Here is a 20812-nt window from a genome sequence, read left to right as displayed (position 1 = left end):
ATTTTATGTGCCATAGGTAGCCATATTGTGATATTCCTTGCTCTCTACAGACATACTGTTAGGCATTTTCTGTAGGAAAGCAGGTAAAGCAGTGTAATTTATTAATAACCCAAACAGTGTAATAATTCTCTGACATTAAAATTATATACTCTGATTGTATGTTAGAAATCTATTGATAATTTGGAAACAATGCAATTTTTACTTCAGTAGTAAAACAGATGCGGCATATCAGGAATTATATGTAATCTTAATACTCTGAAATTAAGCTGGGCTGCTTGTTAATTTTATTGAAAGCACTTTTATTAATTATGCAATGGCAACAATAAGCTGTATTGCCCCATGAAAAAGAAAAATATGCCAGCTATTACTATACTCCTTTTTTATTATTCATCATTCTGTTTACCACCTATCATTTTACATTTAAATGGATCACATTTGTCAAATCTGAATATCTTTTTTTTCTGAAAGTAACTTTAAGAATAGTCATATCTGTCTAAGTTGCACAAAATTGTAAGTAATCTCACTACACAAGCAATTTATAAAAATGTTATATGTTCAGTATAGTTTTAACACTGAGCATCGCCTCTACATTTTTCAGTAGATACTTGGAACCTGGAAAGAACTATTTAGGTTGAAAATGAGATATTGTCTTGTTATGCTGTCAAGGAAATGTCAGATTGGCCACACTGCTTCATTCTCAACATGTGTATGATATTTGTATTACAGATATACATTTCTAACCGCATGTAATATTATCTGACAAGCTTTTGTCATAAAATATTTGTTACACTATTTGCAGCCAGGCCTATTATCCATACTGCATCTGCTTTTGGGAGTTTTAGTTTTAATCCAAATTGCTACGCATTTGTAGGGAGAAATATTGTAACATCTGTCACATTTTATTATAGTGCAGTATTTGTAATGTTATCTATCTCTATCTGATGCTTACACACACACACACACACACACACACACACACACACACACACACACACACACACACACACACACACACTTCTTTGTGGGCAAGTCCTAGAATTACAGTTTAATGATAACTTCAATTTAGGCAAGTAAGAGATATATATTTTAATGACAAGCTGTCATGTACGTCTGGAGGTATTATAAACTTGCTGTTTTTATTGCCAGGTACTGAAATGATCAGCTTCTTGTTATGAACAGTTATGTAATTTTGCATGCTTGTACATATGTAACACCATTAAAACAACAAAGTGAATGCATCTGGCCATACAATTCCCATTCACTCATTTTTGTATTTGCATAGTTTAGCCTTTTTACTTTATACTGTAGCAATATTTATGTGACCCTTTTCAGCTAATTGGAAAATATAACAGAAATAAAGCCTGTCAAATTGTGAGAAGTTACTCCTGTTTAGACCAACCAAACGACCTCGGAGGGGGAACAAAGTTCTGAATTTCTTCTCCTTCTGCACACACTGCAAAATCTTTATTACTTTGGAGTGCCTCGCAAAGCAATAATGCCCCTTCAGAGCAAAGAGAAGTAAATAAATTTCTGCTTATGACCACTTTGGAGAAACACACAACAAGACTCACTCACAAGGGATAAATATTGGACAAGATAATGAAGACAGAATAAGAATATTATCCAGGTTTGCAGCCTCTCCTGCCTTTTTAAAACCTTTTAACCCTTTTGAGGTAGGATATCATGTCCATTTTCTTAAAGGCAAAGGATTTCATTAGGGGATAAGGCATTGCTCTAAAAATCTAAGATAAATGTAGTCTGAATTTATGGTACTGAATGACATTCTGTAAGGAAGTTGCTTGCAAATATAAATCACATATTTTAAAATTTAAAAAAATCAGTTTGAATAGCTGAGTTATAAGGCCACTGCATTTATATTAGTTTAGTGTACAGCTTCTGCAATGTACACTGCATAGTAACATGAAACTAAATGTACTGCTGGTTTCTGTGACATTTTCTTGTTTGTGTAAAAACTGCTACATGGGAACAGACATAGCTTGTAACAGCAAACACTCCTTTTTTCAGAAGATTTGGCCTTTCACACAAAGCAGTGGTTTAATATCATGGAGTCATTATCTTGCAGAACTCAATATGATCAAGTAATGTAGTCATGAATTTATTCTCTTCTAGTAACTTTGAGATTTGAAAGTATAACCTTAGGCCTCTGAAGGATTCAAAGTGTCCTAGTATGCTATGTAGTGGGCAGAGAATGTAAGATTTATGACACATGCCTCAGCCATCATTGACATTTTTTATGAGCCAATGTTTCTAGAGATCAAAATTGCTCATTTAATTACAGCAGTGTCCAAATCAAACTAAGGTCTTTGATTACAATAGCTGTATTCATGTGGTTGACGGAGGGATCACTTGAGCAGTGATCTGACACTTTCTCCAATATGTGACTAATGTGAACTCATTTTGCAGAGAATTATTCCCTCAGATAGTTTCTGAATTGGAAAAGTGCAACAAGATGTAATATTTTATCAAGCCACCCTAAAGATGTTTTTTTTTTAACTATGGCAGAGCTAAGTTACAGAGGGAGGCAGCCTACTTATAGGAATGTTTCTTATAAAATTCCAAGGTAGAGATCAAGGACTGCTACTTTAATTTAACAGAACATATGGCAAAATAAGCATGACCAATCAACACTTGTCCATCTTTAAAAGGATGTTTACTGCAAGCAACATGTTCTTACTGTTTTAGGTTTTCCTCATTTTTCATCGAAAGAGCTGTAAAACTTTATATGACAGTATTATTATGTTAGTCTTCCATACAAACATTTTCAATAGTAAAAAAACAAAGTTCTAGGTTCTGATGTCAGAATACAGATTTTCAGAGAATTTGTTGTTCAGGCTGAAATTAATGTCAAAACTTAGGCTTCATAGGCTATGAACAATTAAGCAATAACTATTTGCAAGTGCAAACTTTTCCATCAAGTTACTAATTTATTAAATATTTCTCAAATGGTAACATTCTTCATTATGTGCAGAATGATGGTAATAATAATACTTATTGATTACATTTGTCAAGCAGGTGGGTGAACTGGACCAAGGACCCCTTTCATTATATTCCATGTAGTTTATCTTCTTGCTTTTCTATTAAGATATCTTATTTAATGGTGCTTTCTGTGTCCCCCTCCACTGAAAATGAAATCTGGCCAGTATGACTTTCTAAATTAACTATCTATCTATCTATCTATCTATCTATCTATCTATCTATCTATCTATCTATCTATCTATCTATCTATCTGTCTATCTGTCTATCTGTCTATCTATCTAACCTACCTATCTGTCGATCTGTCTATATCCACACTGTGCTCCATCTGAGCAAAACAAGCAACTTTGTCCAGTTAAAAAGCTGGCAGAACAAAAGAAAATATTAACCAGAGATTCTTTTGGCTCTTCTTACTCACAAAGATCAACTATTTATCTGTTTTTGTGTGACATAAGAATGTACAAATATATAATCAATAGGCACAAAACATTACTGTATTTGAAGCAAAAGAGTAGAGATAAATAATAATAATAACACAAGGGTAGTTTTTTGTTGTTTGGAGACAACCAAGTTCACCACATCATGATGCATTTATTTTACATTTCATGTTATTACTTTACATTTCACTGAAAACAAACAACATCCAAGTCTATGAAAATGCTCAGTTTTTTTACATAGTTTATCCAAAGTGTCACTTCTCTACACCTCCTTTCACTTTGAAAAACCTAGTTTGTCCAATCTCATTTCAATTCAACTACTTAAGTACATGTGATAACACAGCTTTCTAAGAAGTTCCAGTGACCAACCACCCTATCTATAAAGGAAAACTTCCTAGCATTCCCTTTGAAACATTTTCCACTACCTGCCATTTATAGTCTTTCTATGCCTCCATCATTGCTTTTGAACTTTAAACATTTTATGTTGTTCTAGACTGTCTTGTGAATCTGTATCATACCAGATCATATCAAGTCTTTCTATCCTTTCTTACAAAGTTAACATGGTATAATCTCTTCCGGTAACAAAATGTATATTAATCTCTCCTTTTTTATACTATATTTTTCATTCTGCCACCACTGACCTCGGGTTCTTATACCTCCACCCCATAGACAACCTCCATAGTGCCAAGACCTTCCTGCAGGCTCTCTGGTGTTACCTGTACTGGACAGGTCTCCCTACTAGGAAAGTACCCTGTGCATAGAGCTACTGTTCTGTGATAGGGGACTGGGGGAAGACAAGCCTGGATAATTGGATGGACTAGGCTTGAAATGGCCTGCAGACTGAATGCCTAGTAGTTACCTATGAACCTGTAATCTGTTGGCTAGATAGGCCATCATACTGTAGCTGATGAGGTAAAAATTTTTTCTGTGGTCTAATATCTCCCCTTTTTGCTGATTTTGTCACTTAATGTGCGGCAATGGGAGAGTAACACAAAGCATGATCACCCCTGGCAATAAGACGGTCATGCCTTCTCAGTCTTCTGTATCCCCAGGCCAGTCCTGTATTCTCAGAGATCCAGCATCCACCAGACCTCCTATGATCAAGCCAGATCACAATACCTCCCCTCCCAGGATAACACCCATCCCCCTTGTCTCTCTGTCAGACATCTGTGCCACTAAATGAACTCATGTAGTATGGACTGTAGTCAGGGCTTTATCCCTCTATGTCACTGGAGCAGCTAACTTATGTTAGTCTTTAATATTGTTAACATTCTGGTTCAACACATCCTCCCCAATAGCCTGATATCCTTCTGAATAGTCTCTGCAAAGCTGCACATATTTCTCTGACTGGAGAGTCACAAGGATAAGGGGTATCCGAGAATCATGAAATTTAAAGGGGGCTTTACAAGACAAGCAGCATTGCTTGACTTTGGGATATCTTTCTATAAGATAATGTGATCATCAGCTGTGGTTTGCAGTATCCTAACCACTGCAGCTGTGTAAGTCTGCTGTGCCATGGGACTTCTCAAGATTATGGGAAGTCCGACTCACAATGAAAAGGATGTAGTAGCTTTTAGAGTGACAGCATCTGTCCGGTCATAGAAAGTTTCAGCCCAGTATCATTTTACTTAGTATCTGATCATACAGTATGAGCTTGCAGCAAAGAAGCCATTTGAATCCAATCAGATGACAAAGAAGCTGGAATGTGGAGGAATTACAGATACTGACAAACTTGGTGTATAAATTAGATTAGGGTGGAATAATTCAATGATCTTTTTTGTTTGATAGAATCAAAGGGCATGAACCATTGATTTATTTCAGGTTTTCTTCAGAATCTTACATTCTAAGATAGCTCTTGCTATAGAGTCTCTATTAGAACACCAAACTTATAAAAATTTTGAGTGTTCTAATATCGACCCATTTTCAGCGAACGCTGAAAATATCGAAAAAACAGAAAACCAAATTTTTTCCTAGGGAAAGAATTCGATTGTCCATTTCTGTTGTTTCGGTGTTTTCAGCGCTGTGGTGGAAAGTTATGGGTCAGTTTCAGGTAAGTGTGCGATTGTGTGGACGTGAGAGTTAGGGCAGGGTAGGTGAGTTAGGGTTTGGGCACGGGTGAAGTGACTGTGCGATAGTGACGGACCTTAGGGTTAGGGTTTGGGTTAAGGTAAGTGGATAGTTAGTGGTGTATGTATAGTTTAGTGTAGGACTAGGTGTAAGAGTTTAGGTGTATGTGTGTGGATTGCTGTTTGTTTGGTGTGCGTGTGTTGTGTGTATGTGTTTTGGAACAGCAGATTTTTTCCCTAGGAAAAAATTCACTGTTCTGTATGTTTGATGTTTTAAATTTTCGATTAATAGGGTTCGATATTAGAACACTCGAAATTTTGAAAGTTCGGCATTCTAATATAGACCCCTTGCTATAGTATATGCCCCCTGCAGTATTCACAAGATGTCTCCAAAACTGACTAACTTCACTTTATTGTCTAGTTGTTGAACTTTCAAATAAAAGAAGCTATACTTCATTTGCCTTGTCAATGTCAGGACTCTTCACTTTGTATTTAGATAGTTAAAGTGACAGAAATGCAGTATATATCTAATAAGTTAACATTTTCTTCAGGTACTACTCTATCCTCATTGCATTTTGAAAGGATAAGGCCCCTGGAGACAAATATAACTCTGAATCCTTACAACGTGGGGTTTGACATTTTTAGAGATTTCAGTTGATTCTCTGAATGCTTAAAGACGCCTTAGACTGCTTGCAAAAGGTAAAGAGTACAGTACTTCTAAGAAGACTGCTCCTCACTTTGCTTCAAGGAGCTTTGACCAGACCTTTATCAATAGATATCTCTTGGGCAAGCTATGCCATCTTCAGTTTGATCAAGTCATATATTTGTAGATTCATAGATATTCCAAGGTCGCTGTGCCTCATGACTATTCTCACCTTTCTAGTACCCTTATTCAAGCAGCACCTTATTTTTCTAGGAGGGCCATACTGGACAATCCTGGTGTAAATTTGTGGACATTCATCCAGGCCACTAGTTTATGTTTAAAGGAATACAGTGAAAAAAAGTATATGTATGATAAACACCTATATCTTCATATGAAGTATTCTTTATACCGCCTCAGGATTTTTGTTGATGTATGAAAAAAAAGTGATACAGTGTGTTACCACAGTTTATTTCTGTTATTTACAGAAGTCTTAGGGAGATTGATATTATGTATTGATCCATCTATCCATCCATCCATCCATACATCCACAACCCCTTTTTCCATTTCTGCAGATGGGGTCGGTCTGTCACTTCAACAGTGACAATCATCTAGAGCCAAGTTTTACACCGTGAGGTGGCTAGCTCTGACAGAGTAATTCTTCCACTCCACAAACTCACATGCACACTCACACCTATGGCTAATTTAGAGTGTCCAATCAACCTACTGCATGCCTTTGGAATGTGGGAGGAAATGGAAGCACCCAGAGGAAACGCTCATGAACACAGGGAGGACATGCAGACTCTGCACAGACGCCACCCCGGCTGAGGATTGAATCAGAGGACCTCTTGCTGTGAGGTGACAACACTATCCACTGCACCACTGTGCTGTCATATATATTATGTATATATATTATGATAATAAATTGGCCCATCACACGATGTATGTGTGTGAGATGGCATAGTGTGCGTTGCAGTTTCACTGTTTCTATATTAAAAATGTTTCATTTATATTTTGAATTTTCAGTAAATCTAGCTGTATTTTGGCTTTTTTAAACTCTCAGCGCAAATGAAAATACTATCCGATAGAAAAATAAAAGTGAATAACGGCCCTCCAATATGTTAGGAGGGCTTTTATATCTTAAATGTTCTAAAGTCAAGAAGATTGTATCATGGTAAGTAGTATTATTTCATTTCTGGCAGAGAAAATATTCAAGACTACCCAGAGTTAAAGCAAAAAATGTTCAAGTTAATTGTGCTCTATCAAACAAATATAATTTAGGTTAGCATTTTTTAGCATCTTCTTAAAAAAACAATGAAGGCAAATCCAGAAGAACATGTCTGTGTGCATGTGTGTGTGTGTGTTTGTGTGTGTGTGTGTGTGTGTGTCTGTGTGTGTGTGTGTGTGTGTGTGTGTGTGTGTGTGTGTGTGTGTGTGTGTGTGTGTGTGTGTGTGTGTGTGTGTGTTCATGGCAGGGGCCAGGGGATTGGTGCAGGTGGTGAGGGAAGGGACAGAGTTGCAAATGGATTGAAATCAGCCTGGGGAACCAAGGTACACTTAATCTACTACTACAAGTAAATGGTGTTCTGGTTAAAAAAAAACAAAGAACTTCATCAGAATGATATCTTATTGCAGGCTGCAAAGCCTGTAATTCAGGAAGTAAATATATATTATATAACTAACTTATCACCTGGCCCTACCCCTTTCCCTTGGCTAAATTAGCTTTTTCATGATTTTGCTGCTTGCATGATCTCTAACTATAGTATCTTTGAACCATAGTACACAATGACTACAAAAGGAGTTGCTCTGCTGCAGCTACAGCAGGTGGTTTCCAATGCCCATTAACTTATTTTATAGTGTGCCATGTTCTTCACCACCCAAGCATGTCATTGATCTTATCTGCACTATTCAGACATCACTGACCATGTTTCCCAGTCATATCTCAGAGATGGCAAATCAAGACTTGCGCAATTTTCCAAGCGTGTTGTAAAGTATAGTAATGGGGCACCACACTTCATCCCCCAATGATAACATAGAAAAGATCATTCTTGAGCATTATGTGCCTTACCGATTTGCATTGCTATATAGTATTAACTCTCCCTTTAGTCAAAAAAAAATGGCTTTAATTGTTGCTGCTGGTGGAGAATGTTTATTCATGTCCTTAAAATGCATGAATAAGGCGCAGGACTTTTCTCTGAAATAGCCACATTTTCATTTGTGCTCTGCTTACTCAAAGAATAACTCACTCTGATCCTTTTTTACCATTTCATTTGCAACACTTGACAAGCAGAATTGTATACAGAGCATTAAAATTTAAAGCTCTTAAGTAACGTGGATATTTCCTAACAATGGCATCCATCACCTATCTTTGCCCAGTCAAAATGCTTATCTTACTATATCTTACTTTCTTGAAGAATTCACAAACCTTCTATCCACATTTGTCAGCCAACCTCTAGGTACACCTGCCCCCAAAATAACTACCACCTTTCTACTTTACTAAAATCATTGCTAATCACATCACATCTTTGCTAGACCAAATCCTTCTTGACTGACCTACTGGCTAAGACAATCTCTGCCATGCTCTCTATATTATTGTAGAGTCTACGCTGTCACTCCTTTATAACACATCTTTAATCTTTGTCTCAGTCAGATCAAATGCCCGCACCCCTATTTAGAAGTCAGCACTAGTCAGACACATCCCACATGAACCAAAACCCACCTGTGTCAATCACTTTTGACAAATCTCAATGCTCCGTACTTTAGGCAAAATGCTAGAGCAAATCATATGCAACCGAGTAACTACATACTTACAAAAATACCATTTACTCTTTAATAAATGACAGGTACTGCTGTCTGAGAGGAGTACTGGGACAGCTGTCTGCACACTGACAAATGATTCTTACCCAGCATGGATAGACTTACCCTTACAAGTGCTCTTTTCTTGGATTTTACCCAAGCCTTTGACATGGTGTACCACTCCATTTTACTAAGCCACCTGACAGATAATGGAGTTAGTACACAAGACATTCTGCAGTTCCAAGAATTCTTCACAAACTTCTTTTCCAAGTAAAACTGGCTCCTCCTCACCAGAAGCCTCCACTCAGTCAACTGCATACAAGGTTGAATGCCTACTTGACTCCCCTCCTTAGTACTTTTAAACAAACTATGATTTGACTTACCATAACTACAACATATTCTTTATGCAGATGACTTGGCACTCTAAAGATCTAGATTAAGAAAACATGACATCAAAAAAAAAACATTTTCAAGTGGACATGCAAGAAGTAAATAAATTGCCTACCACAAAAAAGTTCATACTCAACCTTGAAAAAAAAAGTAGTTTGAAACAACCAAAAGATTTAAAAAATCCCCAGCACTTCCCAGATCAAACAGCAATCCAAAAGCACATGGAAACTCTCAGCTTTTTTGTACTTTGGTATTTGGCTACCTCAGTCCCTTAATCCTCATACACAGATTGAGAAACTCGGATCAAAAATCAAGTATCTCCTGTTCTGGGTTAAAAATGTCTAATTTCTCCCACAACCTGCTGCAGCTACAATAAGTAAAGGTATCCTATTGTCACAGCTACAGTATGGCTTACCATTATTTGCCAGAGCCTCAGACAAAAATACCATACCTTTACAAACTGTATCCAATAAAATATGCTGATTTGTTACCAACTGCCTGCATCAAAAGCATCACTGCCTCATACTCTCTAAACCTATATGGCTTCCAGTATTAGGTAGAGAAACCCTTCATCTAGGCACGCTGCTTTTTTAAATTACTCCAGCAAGATACCCCATCATCACACATCATGATTCACATCACAACCTTCCCTTTTAACCTGAGGAGCCAATTTAATTTGGGTCCATCACTGCGGATCCCTATGACTCGGCTCCATTGCTGTGTTCACAACTTTTCTGTGCTTGCACCTAAAAACTACGGCAATCTCTCCATTATCAAATATAAAGGAAAAGCAAAACTATTTTAGGTTAAAAACATAACTCAAACAATTTCTGTTTAATCAAATAAGTACAAATGCCTCCATCTAAGACATATCACCTAGCCTAAAGTATAAGACAGAAATTGCTTTCTCTCTGCTCCTTTTCCTTATTCGAGCTTGAAACCTCCCACAATTATCTCTTGCATAATTGCACTGCCTTAACTTAGCTAACTTACAGTAGCTCCTGTCTTAATTCAGTATTGTATGTAATGTCTGGTGAGATGTTCTGGCCTGCGTAAATACAGGTACCTTTATGTTTGTCATCTAATGGGAGTCTACATTCATTTTGTATAATTTTGTTATATCTGTCCAGGCTGAGCCTGCCATCTACCACTGTAAACAAATGTATATAATATAAAATATTCAGAATAGACAATGTCAAGCTGACTGGCTGTTCACAAATGTTGTGTATCACTTTACAGCAGAATGTAGGCAGAGAAAGGTAGTTTTAGGATCTGCCTGTTTTATAGCTTAATCACAACTGAGAGAGAGAGAGAGATGAAATATTAGTCACTCACTAGGTAGATTCTAAATCAGGAAATTGAGAAAATGATCACCGATCCCATGGACAAAGTAAAAAAATACAGAAAAAGGTAGCAGCTTCTGGAAAAAGAAATGACAACCATGTCAAAGTAAGTCACTACTGTGTGCAACATTATATGATAGTAGTGAAAGAAAAACAAGGGCAGGTTGATCATTTATTTATCTGTTTCTGAAACTCATATCTACTGATATTTTGACAAGCAGCCATCTCCCATCCTTAAGTCTTGTGATTGACCCATTACTGTACTAATATGGCTGCTCACAGCAGTGCAAGCTCCTATAATGGGAGACAGACTACTGTCTGTGTTTTACTTCTCCCTGGGACTGTCATATAAGGGCCTCGTAGCCGTACTGTCGCATTATTGGCTGTGTACAAGTATCTGTTTTCTATTGAGTCAGTGAGCAGACACTTGTATGTGGGTATGCAGCAAGGCAGTTCAGATACATTTTACAAAATGAAAATGTCAAAATCTTGCATTCCATCCAGCCAGATGTCCCCCCCCCCAACATGAGCCCAGAATGCTCGTATTGTAATCTGCCACTGCATACATTACAGTGTTATGTTATGTACTATACAGCAAGGAGCGGAGCTATCAGGGTGTTTGCACTGTTTTGTATTATATGTCTTAATGTCTGTTTAAAAATAAAGATATAGGTAGATTTTTCTGCTTTTTGGTTACGTGATTTTCTGTTTTCATGTATACTAGAATCTGGCCAAATGTGACATGGTGAGAACTGGCTCTTACATAGCTAATAACAGTGGTATATATTCCGTGGGCAGCACATACATCTGCTGAGGGTGATACAACATAAGTAGCTCATCTAAGTTGCTAGTACCTGTAATGCATTTAGTCCATTTGCCTTCCTTTGGTTGCATACTTAAAACTGTCAGAAGAGGCACACTAACAGAGAGGGGATTTCCATGTTAGTTCTTGCTTTACACATAATTCAGGAATTCCTGTCACCCAAGGCCCTAGCCAGGCATAGGACAAGCACACCATGGTGTATGTCTTTAAATCTTTTTTTTTAGAGAATTGATTGAGTCATTTCAGCTAAAGTCATTCATTTAGGGTCTCTTCATCACCTCCATAATTTTATTTTTAATTTTATACACTACCCTAACTACATATTTTCTGCTATTGTGCTCACATTACTGACTTCCCTTAAACATTGATATACGGTAAGTTTTACCTGGCCAGTTGTTGTTTTGGAGTCATTTGGATCCCTTTCTTAATTTGATTTCTGGTGCTCCAACCATGTAAACTGCAGGCCTTATGTCTAAACCATACCCTGTCTATTTGACCCCTGTGAACCTGAAAATTAAGGCACTGCTCCGACAATACATAAACTAATGTTCATTTATCAAGTTCTTAGTATTCATGTTTTCAACAATTTGGATACATTTCTGCATTCTAAGTTTAGGTGGTTTAGCTGCCTTTCCAATAATTTAAGTAAGGACAATAACAGTTATAAATCACAAACAATATATGATATTATATAAAGCTATTATTGTGCTGATTATGCATTTTCATCGGATTGTTTTATTAAATATGTAAAAATTACACCCATAATAATTATGTTCACATTTTCTTGTTGGTTTGTTTCAATTTACTTTCTCTCTCTTGTCAGTCAGAAAAGAGGTTATTTACTCTGCCCAATATTTTCCCATTTTTGCAAAAACATGCATTGCTTTTATTTTTCTTAACACAGCAATTGCTGTATCAAATCAAGAAACAATATAAACCAATATTAGTTTACTATAGTTTAAAGTTAACCCTTTAAGGGTTAAAAAAGGTCATGAAATGATTTTAACAGGTAGATTTCTTCTTTGTGTTTTACAGTCAGTTGTTCTGTCACTAAGTAAACAGCAGTTAGATTTCTTTGTCAGTTTTTATTGGATTCTTCATCTGATCACCTCGGTAACATCTCATACTCTTTGTGTAAAACTTTCAGTTACCAGTTCTGTTTAACTTGGATTAGTCTCCTTAGGGAACAAAGTCATGTCTTCTACTGGAATGAATTCCTCTGGCCCACAAATCTGTCCTCCCTGGGGTGTTTTTTTTAATTTGTAACAATTATTCAGTCCAGGAAATGCTCTACTTCAGAAGACTGAAAAACCAAAAGACTGAATCCCAAAATAATGAAAAGTCAATATACTGAAGGATGAAATTTGCCCCGTCTCCACTGTTGTGCAATCTTGGAGTTTGTATATATAATTAGCAGGGGGTTTGGGGGTGCCCCCTGCATTAAAAATGTTGTCAGTATTTTGAGTTTTTAGTATTTTGGGATTCGGTTTTTTGATTTTTCAGTTTTCTGAAGTAGACCCATATATCAGACATTTTTCCCAGAAAGCTAGAGCTCACTCATTAAATATGAGTTCATATGATAACTACACTATCAATTTATTTTTTATTTAACATTTGTTTACTGGGAAAGTCTGACTTGGAACAAAGACAATTTTCAGCAGAGGCCCGGGGGGAAGTGCTCCAGATGCATGTTGTTTTAACATGGGAGGAAACCGGAGTACCCGGAGGAAACCCACTTGAATGCAGGGAGGACATGCAGACTCCACACAGAAGGCACCCCAGCTGAGAATCAAACCAGAGAGCCTTTTGCTGTGAGGTGACAATGCTACCACTGCACCACTGCGCCATTCGTTAATTAAAATGTAACAAGTTATTGCATTATTAAGTTAGTTATATTAATTATTTATTATTTAATTTCTTAAAAGCCTTCTTTATAGTTAGCATAAGAGGTGGGCCAACCTATCCCCTAGCTGTAAATCTAAGTTGTTTGCTTGTTTACTTGCATAATGAGTTCAAATCTGGGACATTATCCTAATTACTGATATAACGAGGTCATTGCTTGTTTATTGTTGCTCCTCAAGTATATGAAAAACACTCAATACAGGGTTTCATTAGACACAGAAAGTACAAACAGTTTACTTACCAACCATGCTCATCATTATAGTTGCGAGTTATTTGTGCCGACTGCAAGAAACAGGAAATGGGACGTAGGGTAAGATGCTCTCATTTAATAACACGGACATGCATTGACAGTTTGGGCACTTATTTAAACGTGATGAGACTGGAAAATCAGGGATATATTCTTGTGATGCCTCAACACCACAACAGGATATAGGCCAATGGACTTACTGCACCGTCAGTATGGCAGGCTTTACTTAATGATCATACCATATTCCATTATGTCTGCATACCAAAATAAGTCTTGTTAAGAAGAAACTTGCAGTGAATCATGCAGACCAAAATAAATAAGCAATACAGTGAGAAATACTACAGATATTTAAAATATATATATATTTATATATGTACGTGTGTATATATATATATATATATATATATATATATATGGATTCACTTTAGAAGCTCGAATTCCCAAAATCTCGAACTTCATATGGTTGAGACCAAAAGATCAAGTTTTGGAAACTCGAACTTCTAAAATGAAACCCAAAAAAAAAAAAAAAAGTCAAACATTGCTTTTGCAGGGGGGCTTTGCCCCCCTGCACCACCCATGTGGGGGGCTGTGCCCCCCACCCCCCCTACTTAAATATACCAACTCCGAGATCACGCTACAGTGGGGAAAAGGGAAATATCCCATATTGCGCTGTATGTGGAAGCGCAAAACGGGAGATTTCCCACTTCCTGTCAACACCGCAAAAAAGATAAAAACATTACGTACACACAGAGCGTACAAGAAGCCTTGCCTCTGTGTGCACGTAATGTTTTAAGGTAAGTAAAGTGTTACAGCAAATACTCTTTCTGCACTAGATAACAAGTCCCCTTTTTGCCAAAAACTTTGTCTCAAATTTAACATCTTACATGACTGGCCTCATTTAAATTGGAACTAAGGAATTTAAGCGTAATCCTTGTTTTAATCATCTGAGTTACCGTTTCAGTTAAGACTGACAGATATTCATTTAGTTCAGATATGTTAGCCTTTAAAGTTCCACACGTTCATTTTGTATGTGAATTAAAATGCAGGATACATTTTTTGGGGATCATATCCTTTCAGAGTTGAGTCGGCCCTGAAATGTATTACCTGATGGAATCAAAGATTGTCCCATTATTCTGTTATTTAGGCAGTCTAAGATCATTCCCTGATCCAGTTAGTCAATGAATGTCCTCCGTTTCACTGATCCAGTTATTCTAAAACTATCCTCCCATGCACTAAGCTAATGCAAGCAAACACAGTATTAAGTAATCCTTATATGCTGCTTACTTATCAAAGACACAGTGATCACATTCAGTGTATTGCCTGCTCCCTGGAAAATATCAGTCTTGATTTATGTGGTTCCCATTCTTATCTGTTGCCTGTTTTATCTTCATTAGGATGTGTTTCATACAATCACGCTATTGCTTTCTGTCTACACTGTACATCTTCTATTTGTTTTATTAAGCACTCATTGACTGCATAGTAATACCATGCTCCCTGTCTGGCACAATGACTTTGTGCCCATTGCTACTTACCTCTTAAGTTCATGTTTTTATTTACCAGTGTTTAGGCACTAAGGCCACCGAAAAATGCTGACATCTTAAAACTGGATTAAAAAAATTCATAACCCATCCAGGTATCCAAACTAATTTTAAAAGTCAATACCAAAGCTGAATTTCTTATATCATAAGGCTGCTTATTCCAAATTCTTGGAATAACTTGAGTGATAAAATTAATTATGTTATTTGTTTTGTTTAAATTTATACAGAAATTCAAGTTATTGTGCCTAAAACTAATAGGGTCTAAATGTTAATATTGTCTGTGTTAACCCATCTCTAAATGCTAAATAGGCTAAAATTGTTTTGTCCCTGAAATGTCTGTAATGACGTATATGCAAATTTGTCTGCTGTATCTGTCCTTATAACTCAAGTCACAGATAGTTGAAATCTGTTTAGTGAATTGACATTGGACTGACACTTTTATGATGTTGGTTGCTGGAATAACTGCAAAAAGTGCTGTTGTTCTCTAATGTGGGTCTAATATTGGATTTGTATAATATAACCATGTTTGATTTATGCCTTAGTGATATTACCTGTAATATTAATCATCATCTGCATTAATGCTTTACATCTAATATTATTTCCATGTTTGTCTAGTGTTAACTTATTTGATATAGTTAATCGAAAATCCTCATATATTTATTGACATCTGCTAGAACTGATTCATCTAAAATTAATTTTTCTCTTAAAATGAGATTTCCAAAGAACATCACTTAACATTTTGGCTTGGTGACTACTATTTGTCTGCTGTGGTGAGAAAAGCATTCTATGTTGTACAACTTATAAGTAAGGGTATGTCATCCAGATCCAAGAAGATGATTGTTCCACTGTACTTAGCTGTCATCAACTACAAAACATCCTTTCACATGTACCTGACCAAACACTTGAAACAGCTTGACCACAGAGGTTCCTCACAAAGTGAATACATGGAGTAAACAACAAGTCCTATGAGACCATCTTAAGCCCTATCCCTGTACTCAGTCTCCTACAAACTGCTGTGCAACAATCTATGCTAGCCTATAAAGCATCCTCCGATCCCACACTTATAAATTTTCCATTCATGTGAACCAAAATTCTTCCTTAACCCTATTCAAATGTAACTTGGATCGTTGAGTAGGAATTCAAAAAATGACCCTGGTTTATCATTTATGTTCCTAATGGACAGGGACAGCCTGTGAATGCTTGAGGTGTAAAAGTATGTATCACAACCTTAAAATTTCTTGGGGTATTGACACATCAGCCATATTTTCATAAATTTGGGTTAGGCTTAAAATGTCTCTTGGCCCAATAGCCTAGTAACTTCTTATGAAACAATGAGCTTAATCAAATAGGGATTGAACTTACAGATCTTCAAGGCATTTATAATTGTATGGTGTCACAAAGTATTGAAAGCTTTGACAAGGTCTGGATAGATAACACCAACATTTAAACCCATATCAAGAACCAAACTGACTTGATAATAAAATTCAACTAAATTTGTGTGTAGATCATTTGGGTGAGAATTTGTACTCATATACGTTCATATACGTTTTACACTTGTTGGAAAGACGGTACTGATGAAGTATCTGAAAGGTTTTAGTCTCTTTATTTCATTAAAAAGCATGATGTTGCAGTGTTTATTTTTTATTCACAAGAAGGTAAATAAGGCATCTCTTATAATATTTACTCAGCAAAGGAGTCAAGCTGATTGGTCTGTGATTTTGTTCAAAGCTTGTTACTAGGCTTGTAGTCCAGGGGGCCATTGAAGACCCTATTCCAAATATCCAGTTATCCCCATGCACTGTTTGATTAAGGGACTTGCTTAAAGTTACACAATAGGCAAATGACAGTTAAGGGAATCCAACACAGTACCAGAGGAATTACAGCACTGTATATTTTGGGTATTACCCTTTTTCTGGATTGGATGATTGGAATTTTTTTCCATAGTTCTAGTACATGATCTTTCTTTACCATGCCACTGAAAATCTTGCACAAGATATGAATGAAGTTATTTTAATATTAAAGATTAAGACTGCATGGATGTTGTTCAGTCTTGCTGAAGTTAATTTAACTATTTTAGCTAAGGATTTATCAGTGATCTTAACTGAAATTATAGGACATATAAACCCAAAAGATTGTATGGAAACACTGTACAACAACCATGGAGCTGGAATGCTGTGATCAGTTTTAGAAAAATACACATAAAATTCATCTGCAATTTCCTTCAGACAATATGCTCTTCTGCCATTAATAGTTATAGATCTTCTACTGTTTCTTGCATGAGTTTCATGATTAATGTATTTATAAAACTATTTTTTATTTTGTGAACTATTAGCCAGTCTTGTCCATATGTTTTTCTCTCCATATCATATTTGTTGAATTTTATTGTTATAGTCTTTCATTTTAATGTACTCCTTAAAGTAGCAAATTTTTTATGTAACTGAAAAGCACATTGTTTTTTGTCATAGAAGATGGTCAGTTTACACCCTGTTATGTTATTTGCATTGTAGTAAAGACATGTTTAACATGATTTAGACAGACTGTTCTCTAACTTAAACTAACCGTTGTCATATTCAGAATTTTACAAATCTTGACAGTTTATCATTGATGGACTATTAATAATGTTATCATAGTTTAGTAGTCTATAATCAATTTTTGATGTCAAATACAGTTGAATGGTAGACAAAGTTTATGTCAAAAGTCAGTGAGTTGAGATCAGAAGAGCCTAAAGTTAGACTAGTCTGAATGTTGCCTATTATAGGATCATAAGATCAAAGGATCATAAGAGATTACTAGGCTATTGACCTGGAGATAATTTTAAGCCTAGATGTTTTGAAATGCTAGTCAATATCCAAGATTGCATTTAGTAATATCTGCCCATGTTCAGGACGGTTGTGGACTATATCACCAGTAAGAATTTATGGTGCCTCATCCAAACATCTGAGTTCCTCTTGCTTCATAGTGTGTGTGATGATTTCATCCAAAATGTTCTTTTCCCCTACCTGATTCATGGATTAACTGTGTGAAGCCTCATAGACTTAGTAAATCATGAAAGTCTTGTCTGATTGCTGAACTAGATAGAAAGTTATCCCATTTGCCTCTGGGATAATTTAAATCACCAATAAGAATGATTTGCTTATGGAAGAGAAATTGAACTAAATTTGCTAAATATTCCTGATGACAAGTAATATCCATAGATGATTTCTGTAAGTCAATATTATACTTATCATTTTGTCTATAGTTTATTCAGTAATATCAACTACAAAAGTTTCTAATAATTTTGAGGAAAGAAGAACAAAGTTTAAAAAATGTTTAAGTAATAAAAGAAAATTATGTTTACTTTATATATTTAACCCAGCTGCATACAGTAAGACATATAGATTTGTTAGAAAAATGAATTCAGTAATTTATGGTATTTATAGACGTGCAATGATTTACTAGAATAGCTAGGAGACCATGCATCCCTAAGCCAGCAATGACAAGAGTGTCCTTTATGGTTGTAAATTAAATCATACCTGGGATTAAACACAATTTAAGAATTTTGGACTGTAGCACTTTATTTGCTTGTTTATTTTATTCATTAATTTGCATTTGTTAATAGGGATGGTCTGACTGAATACATGACCATTTATCAGAACAGACCCACAGAGGTACGATCTACAAGATAAAGCAGAATATGTCTTAAATGCTGTATGCAATTATTCATTTTTGAACACATCTAACTGGAATTATCACAGTAATTTACATAAATAAACACGCATCATTTTAACAATGACAGCATAATTTTATATGCGTTATTTGCACTGAGAATGCCTTCTTGGAAAGTTAAATATTAAAACGCGATGTCATTATTTTGTAATTTAGAAGAACAGTAAAAATGGAGAACAATTAATAACACTAATAGTAATAATATTAGCTAGGAGTTGTGATTACCAGCATTGAAAGTAAAATGGTAGTAGGTAATCTAAGTGGTTCTTGAATAAAAAGGTTGACACATCTTTTACTGTAGAATATGTCAGGGACTGGGTAGAATGCAAATTCAGACCATAGGAGGACAACAGAGGAACTTATCTGTGAGACACCTGCCTTTTGCACTTAGTGCAACTATATGAACAACGAGGACTACTTCTTTTATCCAGTTCTCAGAAGAAAAATTAACAGCAGTTGCTGTGGTAATTGCAAAACAAAGTTTGTAATATACCATGCACAATGTAATGGCTGAGGATTCACTTTATAACCCTGAAATACTGAAATATCAAATTTCAGTATCTCAAGACTATAAAGCCAGAAACTCACAAACCCGAAACCTCAAAACCGAGAAATTTAAAACCACGAATGTCACAAAAACAATACATCACACAAACAAACACAAACACACCTACCTCCCGACACTACAACAAACCAACACACACGAACACAACAAAACTAACACACACACACACACACACACACACACACACACACACACACACACACACACACACACCCTTGCTATAAGTAGGGGGCAAGCCCCCCTGCACCACCATATGGGGGGCTGTGCCTCCCCTCAACCCATTACTTATATATACTAACTCTGAGGTCGCACTAAAACCCGGAAGACAGCAAACCCACTACCACACATCCTAAACCCCCCCTTACAAAAACACACATCACATACATACAAACATGACCACTCTCAACACTTACACACCCACACGCTTACCTACCTACTCTAACCCACACCTAAAACTCCCCAACACACTCAAACATACACAACCCCTACAAAACCCTTAAAAAACATTACACTTACCAAACGTGCCATCACCACTGCAGGTTCGAGATTTCCATATTCGACATTCTGAAGATTTGCGCAACTGCAGATCCAACACTTTGGTCTCGAGATACTGAAATTCGATATTTCAGTATTTCAAGATTCCAAAGTGAACCCAATGGTTGCAGCTGTTTTTATGTATGAACAACTGTGAACAAGTGGAATATCATTGTGGCACACCATCTGTCTGATTTCAGACTCATGATTGTCAAAATAAATAGTGAAACAGTGACATGATTTCCATGAGCATGGAGGTTTCCACTTCCAAATCCTAGGCAAGCTAAAAAGGCCATCCTTGAAAAAATGTGGTTAAGCTCGCAGATCAGACTGGATGCCCACTACTGTCCTGATCTAAACTCAAGCATTTCCATCAAAAGTGTGCTTGGACTTGATAAACTAAACCATAAATCATACAGCTAAAATTCCTGTGCTGTTTAACCCTGTTTAACACAGGCAGTTAACTCTCTAATTGTTACTGTTAATCTAAAGAAAAAGCCAGTCTAGAAACTGAATCTATAAATTACTGTATCTACCTTGGTACAGCTTGTCTGGTACCACAAGAAATGAGTCACTCTGTTTTTGCTTTTTTTCTTCTGTGATCTCAGAATGTGTACAGACTTAAACACCAGCTATCATGAAAATGCTTTTTACTGCTCATTTGGGATTTGGGTTTTCCCTTCTGTGTTTTGATTGAGAAAAGGGTGCCAAATACTATCTGTATTTTACCATTGAATCTACTTTGGTACAGGTTATCTGTTTATCGTGATCTCATGATGTGTGCAAACTTAAATGGCAATTTTCAGGTTTTTGAAAATGTTTTTTACTACTG

This window comes from Protopterus annectens, chromosome 8.part1 (genome assembly GCF_019279795.1).
Source record: "Protopterus annectens isolate FY-2018-M chromosome 8.part1, PAN1.0, whole genome shotgun sequence".
Lineage (NCBI taxonomy): Eukaryota > Metazoa > Chordata > Ceratodontiformes > Protopteridae > Protopterus > Protopterus annectens.
This window is presented reverse-complemented; position numbering follows the sequence as displayed.